Source organism: Bos indicus, chromosome X, assembly GCF_029378745.1.
Source record: "Bos indicus isolate NIAB-ARS_2022 breed Sahiwal x Tharparkar chromosome X, NIAB-ARS_B.indTharparkar_mat_pri_1.0, whole genome shotgun sequence".
NCBI lineage: Eukaryota > Metazoa > Chordata > Mammalia > Artiodactyla > Bovidae > Bos > Bos indicus.
In genome coordinates this window covers 97,370,461-97,385,357 of record NC_091789.1, presented here as the reverse complement: position 1 = coordinate 97,385,357, position 14,897 = coordinate 97,370,461, and the positions used below count along the sequence as shown (strand labels likewise).

General features: G+C 40.9%; 1 long non-coding RNA gene across 1 annotated transcript; it reads left to right on the top strand.

Annotated features, from left to right (window-relative positions):
• The first annotated feature begins 795 nt into the window (after positions 1 to 795).
• On the top strand, positions 796 to 5,114 carry LOC139181648 (uncharacterized). Its single transcript, XR_011565433.1, has 3 exons — positions 796 to 1,653; positions 2,128 to 2,266; positions 2,672 to 5,114. It is a non-coding gene; the product is annotated as an uncharacterized lncRNA (long non-coding RNA).
• Positions 5,115 to 14,897: the final 9,783 nt, after the last annotated feature.

Sequence of the window (14,897 nt, the reverse complement as noted above, 5' to 3'; positions counted from 1 at the left end):
ATGAAGCAGAAGTAGATGTGTTTCTGGAATTCCCTTGCTTTCTCGATGATCTAATGAAGGCTGCAATTTGATCTCTTGTTTCTCTGCCTCTTCAAAACCAGCTTGTATATCTGGAAGTTCTCGTTCCATATACTGTTGAAGCCTAGCTTGAAGGAGTCTACTAACCGGAAGCTTCGGAAATATGGGACAATCTGAGCTTGAGAAATTGGAGGGTATGAATGAAGCCCAATAAGAGAGACAAGAAGAGGATTCTCTACTTTCCATGATGTTAGCAAGCTGGGCAAGGGCTAGACCATACCTTCAAGTTCTTGTGTAGGACAGTAGGCTTTATCTAGAAAGTCATAAACAGTTCTGGAACTGTAAGAGAGGGAGGGAGATGGCGGTGAGTGGGAGCCAGGCACCCTGAATGGATGTGAGAGACCCGTTAGAAGGGGGTTGACAATTAAATGGAGGGGGGCTTTGGACTAGAGCAGATGTGGTGGACATGGGGAAAAGTAGACGCATTAGACATTTTCGAAGTAAAATGGACAGAACTCAGCAAGAATGTTGAATTGACGTGAAGAGACGGAATTGTAAACGTGGTTAAGACAAAGTTTCTGTGTCCTGTCATAAGGGTACAAAGGTGTCATGGGGAATCCTGGAAGTTGGCTGGGTCTGGGAAGAATTTCAAATAAGATTTTTATGTTTATGAGCTCAAGTTCTAGATGGATACAATAACCAGTATTTACATACTTAAAAGATCCTTTTCCTTTTTTAAAAAAGTGAGAAGTATTGACATATAATTTATATACCATAGAAGTCAATGCTTTAAAGCATTACCGTTTGTCGAGTTTTGACATATGCATACCATTGTGTAAATGCTACCACAATAAAAATGTAGAAAACGTCCCATTGGTTTGAAAATGCTCCCTTGGGCTATTTCCTTTCAGACTCCTTCCTCCACTCCTATACCCTGGCAACCACAGACATATTTCTCTGCCTATAGTTGTGCTTTTCCAGAAACCCACTGACATGAAATCATATAATACATAACATACAATCATATAATACATATGTATCGCAGGTTTTGTGGTAAGGTGCCAAGAGAGAAGTGGACCGGTTGCTCTGCATGCAGACTCACCTCAGCCACAGACACTGAGAAAATCCCATAGTCAGGCTGTAAAGACTGAGCCTTTCTTCGTGTTCCAACTGAATTCCAAGGGAGTTGGGGGAAATAGGTCTGGTGAATAGGAGTGTGACAAGAGCAATAGTCCTGAATTTTTAAATTCCTAGCAGTATTTCACTAAATATCTTCATGATGGAGAATTCTGTTGTGAAATCAAACTTCCTCACAAAAAGTCAGCCTTCCTGTGTACCTTAAGGTGATTTCTCTGCCAGCATAGCAAAGACAAAAATGGCTTTGCAAGCAACTGTATTTGGTGTAATTGGAATGCATGTACACTCTAACTTAACCAGAATTTTCTTTTGAAAGTATTTTCACATTAAAAAAAATAAGTCAACATATGGTCATAAAAGTGATCAAATATAGCTGTGCTCTTAAATACATTTTCTAAATCACTATATCCTACTTTCCGGGAGAAATATCAGTGGGCAAGTGGCGTCAACATTGGGACCTATAGATCAAGATTCCCCAAGCTGGATGAACCTGTGGTTGTGAGTACCTTACCATTTGATGTTTTCTATTAGCACAAGTTTATTTGTGAGAAAATCATGTTAAGTAGTACAGATGCAGTGATAAAGGTCTTCCATGCTGATAAAGGGTGACAGTTTGTCTTAGGAAGGAACATTGATCCAGATATATTACAGTCTGGCGTTGCCTATGAGTATACTGTTGAATTCCCTGGAAATGTGCCCAGTGACTCCCTCCTCCTGCTTATTAACAACAGGCTGCATACTTCCATCCCAACATAGATTTAAATAACTTCCAAAGTCTTTCTGGGTAACTCTTATGGGAGCTAACTCTTCTCTGTGGGAAGAGTAACTTTATTAAAAGTAAGTACATAAAATTGTGTTGGGAAAATGTTGTTAGGTTTACATATGCTCAGATATATCTATGTATTATGTATATTTATGCTATTAGATGTATTAACAACAAAAAGTTTTTTATTTGCATGCACTCTCTACTAGGACCAGCAGCCCAGTGTTGAGCAACCTCAACAAGAGGAACTGCCAGCTGAGATTCAGGATATCACACCTGGGAAGGAGGAAGTAAATGGAGAGGATCCGGTGAATCATAATGAAGAGAAGGAGAAGGATGCCTCTGGAGGTAAAGTGTATGTGTGCATCATGTCTTAAGACATAACCAGTAAGAGGAGGAAAGGAAACATTAGAAAAGGACTTCAGACAGTTCCTAAAAAACTGAGGAGAGTATAGTTCGCAGGTTAGTGTGGTTGTTCAAATTTTCCCTTGTTTTCAAGACAAAGAGAAGGGGGCAACTAAGTTGTCTGAGGACAACCCTGGGAAAGGAAAATGGTGATAGCATTCGGAAAATTCTGCTTTCCTTTTTCTCCAGCAAAACATTCCTGGAATAATGCTCTTGAGTTTCTCATTCATCACATTTTTACCATACTGGCCTAAGACTTTTAATTCATAATACTGAGGGAATCAATATCATCATTCCCTTGTTTATATTGTATGCTTTACAGCTGAACTGATGCATTTTTTGGTAAAGATTCTCACCTGGAAACTGATCTCCAGGAATTGGCTGAGGCAAAGACTGGGGGTAAAGGTGGAGATGGTCCTGATGTCAGGGAGGAGTTTGCATCAAATACATAGCCTGTTGAAATGCCAGAAGCAGGTATGTCATCCATTCAGAAAGTAAGTTATGTGGTTTCTGTTTTTTCAGAATATTATATCTTTAATAATATAGAGGGAAGATTACTATTATTTTAATAACAGAGTTCACATATTCTTTGAAAGATAGTTCAGACCCCAGATGCCTGAGTGCCTGATTTACAGACTTTCAAATAAAGAAACAGACAGGATCAAAGCCATATCGAATTGAAAATAGGGAACCGTTTTCTTCTCTTGTATTAGTACTTTAAGCAACAGCTAATAATTTTCAGGTTCTTTTATAATTTCTGCATGTAGCAAATATGGCATGTATTTGTAATAAATATCAGTTTATATGAAATATGCTCAGGCATTCAGGATCTAGTACCAGCTTTAGCATAATGTTTGTGATTCTGTGAAATCCCTTAACTTCTAAACTCAACTTTACTCATATAAGTTGTGAATTCAGAACAGATACACTAAAATGCTAAGTTTTCAATGCTGATTTTTGCGTTCTCTGATTCTCTTCGATGGAATGCATACAAGAATACTCTGTTTTTTATTATTTATTTTTCATAATATATCATCTTGAGTCAAATTATAACAGGGGAATTGAGATTTCATTTTCTGATGGGGGACACATGTACACCTGTGGCTGATTCTTGTCAATGTATGGCAAAAAACACCACAATATTGTAAAGTAATTGGCCTCCAATTAAAATAAATAAATTAATTTTTTTTAAGAAAATGAGCCAACATTCTTCTTGATGTTTGTTAAATTCTCTCAAATTCTGAATTCTCTAGCTCTTAAAAAAACAGTTGGATTTTAAATCCTTTCCCCAGGGAAGCATGCAATGACTGAATAATAAAATGGCAAAAGATAGTCTAGTTTCCTGTTTCTGTGGCTGATCAAGTTGAGACAGTGCATTTAGTCAGTGATACTCAAGGCAGGTGTGAGTAGGATACATATGCTAAGCACAGTACCTGCCCCCACGTTTGGCATTTTTGGGGGGGCAGGGGTGTTGCCTATTTTAATTGGAGGATCATTACTTTACAATACTATGATGGTTTTTGCTGTACATCCCACTTTCACTCTTAAAGAACTAATAAAAATCTGTGCCTCATGATATAATCCTCTCTAACCATATCAAGTATGTTATTTTTCCTTTGATACCTGAATTTAAAAAGTTCTGAAGGTCAAAGATTGTAACTCTAGTTCTTCCTGCGTAATCAACTTAGTATCTTTCACATACGTGTTTTCCCAGTTGCTGACAATGAATTGCATGGTTCTGATTTTAAAGGAAGAACTTCATAGTTAGGGAAGAATTTACTGTGTATTAGCCTTCTAAATATTTTCACTTTACATTTTTGTTCCATTCCGTTAGAACATTTAGACAGAAATACAACTTTCAGACTACTTTCAAGTAACTACAGAACATGATTAAAGTGTTCTCATAGAAAAATATTAGCCCTAAATATGTGTGGTATTTAAAAAGAAAAATACATAAATTACAAGGTACATAAATACAAAATCCTATATCCAACATAAACGGTAAGAAAAAGAGCAACAGAATAAACCTAAGGGAAAAAGGAAAAGATACTTAATAAAAGGTATGAATTGTTAGGAAGAGGAACATAAACTCAACTAATAAATAAAGAGAATGTGCTAGTTTACATAATTTTTAATATATATATATATGTATAGACACACACACACATTTTAAAATATTCTTTTCCGTTGTGATTTATCACAGGAGATTGGGCATAGTTCCCTGTTCTGTATAGTAGGACCTTGTTGTTTATCCATTCTGAATGTAATAGTTTGTATCTGTCAACCCCAAACTGCTAGTCCACTCCTCTTAGTTTACATAACTGTGAAGAAAATGGAAAGAGCCCAAGTATACATAATAAGAAATATGAACAAGACACTAACAGTATATTACAGAATTAAAACTGAATATAATCTGGAACTCAGATATTTTCAGAATATTGATGAAATGGCTAATAGGGTAGAAAAACAAGTATTATTTAACATACCCCAGTAACTAAATAACTAAACATCACCAATACTGGTAATATGCTTGAAAAGTCTATAGAATCTCGAGAGGATTAACTGAAGGTAAGCCAAAGGGTCGCCCTTAGTGTTCTTGTTTTAGTCCATTTTGTAAAACTACAACTGCAGTGAGCTTTGTATACCTCTCCTGTCATCAAAGTTCTGCTGAGGAACTTTTCTAATGTTTATATTATAGGTGAAGGGCAACCATTTGCTTGAAAGAAGATAAACTGAAACGATTTATGCTGTTCTTATTTGTATATTTGACTGCTAAAGTTGTGGAAATAAAGTTTTCTACTTGCACATTTTTGTTAAATTTATCCCTGGCTATTTAATGTTATTGAAAATTGATGGTCTGTGATTTTTATTGTCTAGTTGAGGATGTATGTAGAGATAGAATGTCTATATATAAATTTTCTGTCCAACAATTCCTCTAAATATGCATATTAATTCCACAAATTTAGATCTACATTATTTTTGCTTTTCAAAATATATTATTACATTTGAATATCAACAGTTTCTACTGGCTTAAACCTTAAACGTGTCCTCATTTTGCAGCATTGATCAAATCTAGCCAGAATAGTCTTGACTAAAGCAGGTGATAATTGGCATTTTTCCCAATAGGAAATGAAAAATCTTCTCCATTTCAACCTGTTTTCGTTGCGTTTTTTGTAGATATACTTTATCAGAGTAAGTTCCATTCTATTCCTAGTTTGCCGTCTTGAATATAGATTAATTTTCATCAAACACGTATAATGTATCAATAGTGATGATCATAGAATTGTTTTTCCTCCATTTTTCTATTAGTGTGGTGAAATGCATTGGTAACCTTATACATTTAAACCACCCTTGCACTTCTAGAGTTAAAAAAATTGGGTCATAACATATTCTTTAGGTGTAATCTACATGTTAATGCATATACATACATATATATATACCTACACATAAAAATTGCATAAAACCCTTTGGTCTTCTCTTGAATAAATGGGTTTACAAAATGTGCCACCCAAATCTCATATGGTGGTGTCCCTGATGAAATCATTGACAGGGAAACATTTTTTAAAACTTAATATGATTGTATTGTCCTATAGAGAAATGGAATGCGAAAGCCATTGTCAAAGGTTATAGGGAGACAGGAAAAAAACTGCTGTCAAATTCCATGGCAAATGACACAGCATATCTTTCACACACTTCTGACTTGCCTTCCAAGTTTTTTTGGGTGCAGGGAGAGAGCAGCCACAAACATCTTTTCTTCTCCATGACGTCCTCCATTGGCTTGATAGTCACCAGATCTCAGAAGCCCTCCACCTGCCTGTGTGTGTCTGTGTGTGTGTGTGAATCACTCAGTCGTGTCCGACTCTTTGGGACCCCATGAACTGTAGCCCGCCAGGCTTCTCTGTCGATGGAATTCTCCAGTCACGAATACTGGAGTGGATTGCCATTCTCTTCTCCAGTGGATCTTCCCAGCCCAGGGATCGACCCAGGTCTCCTGCAGATTCTTTACCGTTTGAGCTACAGGAAGTCCTCCAGCTGTCTGATTCCTCCCTATTCTTATTATTACATAATAACAAAATGCTTATATATCTGAGGCCCCGTCTGTATCCTCACGCACCAAAAAAATATATTTCTGCTACAAAGGACCTATTCAGAATGCACTCTGCTTAAGGAATAACAAGGGATTATAAATAGCAGCTGTTGTGCCCTTACAGAGGTATGAAAACGCAGGTCCAAAAGGACTGAAAATGGGAGGTTCAAATCTACCTTGAGCCTTAAATAAGAGTATCCCATCTTACCAAAAAGTATGTGAAAAAGCCCCTAGGTCATGGAGCTGTCTGACAAGATTAGATCCTAGGTAGAAGAAAAGGGAAAGGAATGAGGGGAACTTCGTGAGACAAAATGACTTGAGTCTTATCTGCTCTGTCTCCTTATTGGCTATGACATGACATAACTGGGCTTCCCTGGTGGCTCAGATGGTAAAGAATCCGCCTGCAGTGCTGGAGACCTGGGTTCAATCAATGGGTCGGGAAGATCCCCTGGAGAAGGCCAGGGCAACCCACTCCAGTATTCTTGCCTGAGGAATCCCCATGGATAGTGGTACCTGACGGGCTACAGTCCATGGGGTCACAAAGAGTCGGACACGACTGAGTGACTAAGCACAGCACGTGACATAACTCAGAGTATCAGTACTGGCTCTGACACATACTGAGTGAAGGTGAGAAAGTTATTTACATCCTTTGGACCTGTTTCCCCATTTCTAAAGTGGAAATTACAATTTTACACTAAATATTTGTTATGAAGAATAAAGAAGATAACATGTGCAGTAGGCATTACATTGCAAATGGATTTGGCTTATTCTACTCCATTTGTTCATTTAAACATTTACCTTTACAATGACAATTCTCTCACAAGTGATACAGATTTCGAATTTCAAATAGACTATAAGGTTAACTTTTAAAATGAATTGGACTTCAGAAACATATTTTGTCTAAATAAATATATTGATTCAATAGCAGATTCAATAGCTGGTATCCGACATGGTATTCATTCTAAGGTTGGTTTGTTAATGAGGACAGACAAAGCCACCCTAAGTCATAATATGTAGTGAAAACCGTGCTCCTTGCTGTGTGTGATGACAAAGAAAATAAGCCAGTATTCTGGTCACGCAACATCACACAACTCAACACCAGACTCTGTCACGTAGTCAGGCAGCCAGTCCCTAAGTCGCAGCACAGGACTGGGCACCTCAGGGCACCACTGCAGTTGTTAGTTTGGCTTGTCACCTTCTACGGGCTTGGCCAGTAAGGAGACAATGAACCCAAATGGATTCAGATTCTACCTTACAGACAGTGCAGAAGCAATATGACCCTGGTGTCAGTTGCCTTGTCCCTAGTCCCGCGGTTTGACACTGAATTGGAAGGCCTCAGTAAAGGCACTACAGGTGGTGGGTCTGTGCCAGGAAGGAGCCCACAGTTGTGCCCTATGGCACTGAGCAGCTCTGTAGTCCACAGCTGTACTCAGCTGGGACTAGGGAGACCGTCATATGTTCAACTGAAACCAGAGGTGGATGAGTGACAACTTTGTGTCACCTCCAGCTGGATGAGGAGGCAGGTGAGAAATGGCCTCATAGCTCTTCATCAGGCTGCTTATCTCCCCTTGCTGCAAGAGCAATCAGGAGGTTCTCTGACAAGGTTCAAGTCAGCCTGCAGTTTAGCCTTGTCTACGTAGCCTAAGTGGGGACATGCAAGGGCACCAGGGCACCAAGACAGAGTCACACTCCTACAGTGTCTGGAACAACACACAAGACTAGGTATGGTGCTACAAATATGACACCTATATGCTGACTCTTACATGGAGGAGATGCTTTTCCCGTCAGTCATTAAAAATATTCCTTCATTGAGTACACACACATTGATTACTAGCATGTCTCAGGACGTGTCTGCAGTGCTTGAAATAACAAGACCAGTGATGTGAGGTGGATGATGGGAATATCACACTGGTGGGCGAGACAGACACATAAACAGAAAAGAAGTGCAAAGGCGAAACACAGGGAATGGACCTAAGGGAAAAGCAAAGCAAAACAGTGAGCAGGGTGGCCAAGAAGCAGGAGGAAAGCTAGAAGATAAGGTTCATTCTAAGAGTGAAAGAGGTTATATATAACACAGCCGTGCTTTGACCCAGGCTGTGGATGAGAGTCACAACCTCCCCTGCATCACTGCCCCTTTTGAGGGTGGTGTCTGGGAGTCTAGAGATTCTGAAGGGAGAGAAGGAAAATACATAGTGCAGGGGGTACGTGCATCTGCCCTGATAGAGATACAGGTGCAGCTTTTTATAGTAACCAGGTGGGGATGAGCAGAGTTGGATTCGGTGACTCAAGAAGAAATGTGCAAGGAATGTAAAGGGAGAAAACACATTGAGAGGGGGGTAAACAGCTCCAACTCCCATTTCTGTACCAGGGTAGGTGCTCCATTACTGTTGTGAGAAGGCTCCCTGGTCTGAGCTCTGGGAGGGAGTGATGAGCATTCTAAGGACCCATCATCACCTAAGCAGGGGGCACTGAGTGTGTAAAGACATAAGTCTCAGCTTTTCCCACTGACAGACACAGAAAGCTTCTTCGCCCTGCTGAGAGTGGGGCTCTGGCAGCTTCTGCTGCTGCTGCTGCTAAGTCTCGTCAGTCATGTCCGACTCTGTGCAACCCCATAGAGGGCAGCCCACCAAGCTCCCCCGTCCCTCCGATTCTCCAGGCAAGAACACTGGAGTGGGTTGCTATTTCCTTCTCCAATGCATGAATGTGAAAAGTGAATGTGAAGTCGCTCAGTCGTGTCCGACTCCTAGCGACCCCATGGACTGCAGCGCACCAGGCTCCTCCGTCCGTGGGATTTTCCAGGCAAGAGTACTGGAGTGGGGTACCATTGCCTTTTCCGTCTGGCAGTTTAGGGAAGCTCAAAGGTAAGGTGGAGGTGGTGGTGGTTGTTCAGTCGCTCAGTTGTGTCGAACTATTTACTACCCATGGCCTGCAGCACGCCAGGCTCCTCTGTCCTACACTATCTCCCTGAGTTTGATCAAATTAATGTCCATTGGGTTGGTGATGCTATCTAATCATCTCACCCTCTGTTGCCCCCTTCTCCTCCTGCCTTCAATCTTTTTGCATCAGGGTCCTTTCCAATGAGTCAGCTATTCGCATCTGGTGGCCAAAGTATTGCAGCATCAGCATCCATCCTTCCAGTGACTATTCAGAGTTCACTTCCTTTAGGATTGGCGGGTTTGTTCTCCTTGCTGTCCAGGGGATTCTCAAGGCTCATCTCTAGCACCACAATTCGAAGGCATCAATTCTTTGGCACTCAGCCTTCTTAATAATCCAACTCACACATCTGTACATCACTATTGGAAAAACCATAGTATTGACTCTACAGACCTTTGTCAGCAAAGTCATGTCTCTGCTTTTTAATATGTTGTCTAGGTTTGTCATCAGAGAAGGCAATGGCACCCCACTCCAGTGTTCTTGCCTGGAGAATCCCAGGGACAGTGGAGCCTGGTGGGCTGCTGTCTCTGGTGTAGCACAGATTCGGAGACGACTGAAGTGACTTAGCAGCAGCAGGATTTTCATGGGCTTCCCTGGGGGCTCTGCGGTAAAGAATCTGTCTGTAATGCAGCACACTTAGGAGATATGGGTTCAATCCCTGGGTCAGGAAGATCCCCTGGAGGAGGGCATGGCAACCCACTCCAGTATTCTCATGTGGAGAATCCCCTGGACAGAGGAGCCTGGTGGGCCTCGGTCCATGGGGTCGTAAAGAGCCAGACACTACTGAAGTGCCTGAGAATGCATGCAAGCTAGGTTTGTCATAGCTTTCCTTCCAAGGAGCAAGCGTCTTTTAATTTCATGGCTGCAATCACCATTTACAGTGATTTTCGAGTCCAAGAAAATGAAATGTGTCACTGCTTCCACTTCAATTCAGTTCAGTCACTCAGCCGTGTCCGACTCTTTGTGACCCCTTGACTGCAGCATACTAGGCCTCCCTGTCCATTACAAACTCCCGGAGTTCACCTAAACTCATGTCCATTGAGCTGGTGATGCCATCCAACCATCTCATCCTCAGTCATCCCCTTGTCCTGCCCTCAATTTTTGCCGGCATTAGGGTCTTTTCAAATGTCAGTTCTTCGCATCAGGTGGCCAAAGTATTGGAGTTTCAGCTACAAGATCAGCCCTTCCAATAAACACCCAGGACTGATCTCCTTTAGGATGGACTGCTTCCACTTACCCCCCTTCTATTTGCCATTAAGTGATTGGACCAGATGCCATGATCTTAGTGTTTTAATAGTTGAGTTTTAAGCCAGTTTTTTCACTCTCCTCTTTCACCCGTATCCAAAGGTTCTTTAGTCGCTCTTCACTTTCTGCCATTAGAGTGGTATCATCTGTGTATCTGAGCTTGTCGAGATTTCTCCCAGCAAACTTCATTCAGCTTTTGAGTCATCCAGTCCAGCATTTTGCATGATGTACTCTGTGTATAAGTTAAATAAGCAGCATGACAATACACGGCCTTGCTGTTCTCCTTCCCCAACTATGAAGCAGTCATTTGTTCCAACTCTGGTTCTAACGGGTGCTTCTTGGCCCCCATACAGGTTTCTGAGGAGACAGGTCGAGTAGTCTGGCACTGCCCTCTGTTTAAGAATTTTCTCTATTTGTTGTGATCCATGCAGTCAGAGGTCTTAGCATAGTCAATGACACAGAAGTAGATGTTTTAGAAAAAGTAGATGCGTTAGACGTTTACGAAGTAAAATGGACAGAACTCAGCAAGAATTTGTAGCTGAGGTGAGGGAGAGGGAATCGTAAACATGGTTAAGACCAAGTTTCCTGTCATAAAATACAAAACCGTCATGGTGAATTCTGGAAGTTGTCCAGGTCTGGGAAGAATTCCAAATAAGATTTTTATGTTTTTGAGCTCATGGTCTACATGGATACAATAACCAGTATTTAAATTCTTAAATTAAATTCTTTAAATTCTTCCTTTTCCTTTAAAAAAAACAGTGTGGTATAATTTATATACAATAAAAGCCAACACTTTAACCTATTACCATTTGTAGATGTTTGACAAATGTATACCGTGGTGTAAATGCTATCACATTAAAAATGTAGAAAACGTCTCAATGTTCAAAAATGCTCCCTTGGGGTATTTGCCGTCTGACTCCTTCCTCCACTCCTGTACCCTGGCAACCACAGACACATTTCTGTGCCAACAATTGTGCCATTTCCAGAAATCCATTGACATGAAATCATATAATATGTAGCCTTCTGTGTCTGGTTTCTCTCATTTGCACAGTTGAGATGCATCCTTGCTCTTACATGCATTAGTTACTTTTTTTTTATTATCGTGTATTATTCCTTTGTACAGGTATACTCTTTTGTTTTTCTTTCATCTGTATACCAGTTGTTGAATAACTGGGTTGTTTCTACGTTTGGCTATTAGGAATACACGTGTGGAATATTTGAGTGCAGCCCACTGTGTGAGCATGTTTTCATTTCTCTTGGGATAAGTGCCTAGGAGTAGACTTGCTGGATCATATAAGGCTTCCCAGGTGGCGCTAGTGGTAAAGAACCCATCTGCCAATGCAGGAGACTCAGGTTCAATCCCTTGCTCTGGAAGATCCCCTGGAGTAGGAAATAGCAACCCGCTCCAGTATTCTTGCCTAGAAAAGTCCATGAAGAGGGGTCCTGGCAGGTTACAGTCCATGGGGCCCCAGAGAGTTAAACACGACTGAGCGACTGAACACACACACACACACATACATGGTAATTTGTGTATCTTAGAATCTAAACTGTGTCCTCTGTAGAAAACATACACATGGATGTTTTTTTTAACTGTTCTCGCAGTGTCTGCCTTCTGGTTGGATTGTTTTATCCATTTACATTTAATGTTGATAAAGACTTACATCCGCCAATGTATATTTCTGTCTCATGTCATTTTGTTCCATGGTCCTCATTTTACTGCTTTCTTTTCCATCCAATGGATATTTTCTAATGTAGCATTTTAAACCCTTTACTGATTTTCCACTACTTTTAAGTTGTTTCCTAGCTGTATGCCACTGTAAACATCTTATTTTATCACAATCAGCTTGAAACTTACACAAATGCTAATGAGATACAGAAACATTACTCCTATATCGCTCTATTCAGGTTTCCCTCTTTTCCTCATATTGTCACATATATAATAAATCTATAAAGGGTAAGCCCATTAATACATTCTTATTATTATTACATTATATATAACGTTATGTGATGAAAAGCTGATATATGGCAGGATATCAGGTATCTATTTATAACTTCTGTTAAATTCACCCTCTTTGTCATGATTTCTGATACTTTGCATATGTTTGTATGGATTTGACACCATCCAGATTTGTTTCCTTACCTAATACAACTTTGCTCCAAACCACCTCCTTTGTGCTGCTACTACAAATATATTACATGCCATGTGTTGCTGGCCCAACAATAATTGGGCTTCTCTGGTGGCTCAGACAGTAAAGAATCTGCCTGCAATGCAGGAGACCTGGGTTCAATCCCTTGGTCAGGAAGATCCCCTGGAGAAGGGAATGGCTAACCACTCTGGTACTCTTGCCTGGAGAATCCCATGGACAGAGGAGCCTGGCAGGCTACAGTCATAGGGTTGCCAAGAGTCAGACATGACTGAGCAACTACTGCTTTCACAACAATAAATTATGTGATATTGTTTTAGACAGTTGCTTTTTAAATACAGGAAGAAAGGAGGGAAATATGTGTCCATAAAGAATTTTTCTTCATATAATTACCTTTACCTGTGCTCTTTGCTTTTTCACATGGATTCAGATTAACATCTGAATTCACTTATTGTAGCATGAAGAACTTCCTTTAGTTTTTCTTGTAAGCCAGTTCTACCAACACATTCTCTGAGTTTTTTTTTTTTTTTTATAATTTGGACATACCTTTACTTTGCTTTCATTTTTATTTTCTTAAACCACTTTATTGTGGTATGTGTGACATGTAAAAAGCTGTGTACACACCCATGAAATCATCACGAGCTCCAATATACAAAACTCAACTGTATTTCCATACTAGTGGTGAATACTCCTAATAAGTAAGAAAATTCCAGTTACAATATAAAAAGAACTTAGGAATTAGTTTAACCAAGGAGGTGTAAGATTTGTACATTGAAAATGACAAAACCAGTTGAACGAAATTAATGAAAATTTCAGTAAATGGTCACTGACTATCAATGGGCACTAGAGTTTCCCCTAGAAATTTGCTGTCATTGTACACACATCTCTGAGCATGTGGGAGTATTTCGCTAAGGCACATTCATAGCAGGGAGACCGCTGGATCAAAGACTTCCTTGGCTAAACACACATCTGTGGAGTACCTACTATGTGCATGTGCCTGACGCTGTTCTAAATGCCAAGGAGGCATCACAGAATAGGACTGACACTTGTCCCTCCTTCATGAAGGCAAATGCTGCTGGGGGTGAGGACAGGATGGAAAGTAAATTTCTGATGGGTGCTGCCACAGACCCTGCAAAGGTGTTTCACCAGTTCACACTGGCCTCAGTGGGGCAGGGGAGTGAATGTGCCTTTACTGGCATCTGGGTACCATTTGGAGGGTGGGAGGTTTTGGGAGGAGGCTGGACACCTTGTGTCCAGTTCCTTAAAAGAGCTTCAAGTCCACAACTAGGATTGATCCACGTAGGGATTTCAGGGGACGTGAATACCCTAGGTGTCCATACCCTTGGTTGTGACATCACAAAGTGTATTTGTCAAAGAATGGGAGGGATCTGACCCATCGGTGGCTCTGCACCCTGAGTGTGCCATCTCTGACCTGGAGATAAGTCTGTGAACCAGGGATTGAGGGTGGTGAACCCTTGAGGGGTTTACTATGCCTTAGGCTGTGTACTTTGCGGTTTGTAGGATGCAGGGTACGATGGTCTGAGGTTTCTTTGTGGTGGCTGCATGGAACACTGTGAAAGAGCTGTATGCCTTCACCATACCAGTGCTCTGTGCAGTTGGATTTCTCCATGGCAGCTTATGAAGTTGCTAAAATGCATGTTGACCTGTATTCGAATTTCATCTCAGCTGATTTCATGTGTCTTGCCTCATTTATTGAGTCTCTAGAGTTTCAGTTTGGTGGATTGTTTGGTGTTGCGTGTCCAGTGCAGTGAGGTCTGCCAGCTGCTATTTCCTTGGTCCATATCTGGTCGAGTGTATCATTGATATTTGGGTTTTGTGACCCATAGTGTGAGGTCCCTTCCTTTCCCTTCCCTAACCTTTCCCTTCTCCAGGGGAATCTTCCCAACACAAGGATCGGACCCAGGTCTCCTGCATTGCAGGCGGATTCTTTACCAGGTGAGCCATAAGGGAAGCCCAAGAATACTGGAGTGAGTAGCCCATCCCCTCTCCAGCGGATCTTCCCAACCCAGGAATCGAACAGGGTCTCCTGCATTGCAGGAGGATTCTTTCACAGCTGAGCTATCAGGGATTGAAACATTTCACATTGTTGTTCAGTGGCTCAGTCGTGTCTGACTCTTTAAAACCTTGTGGACTGCAGCACGCC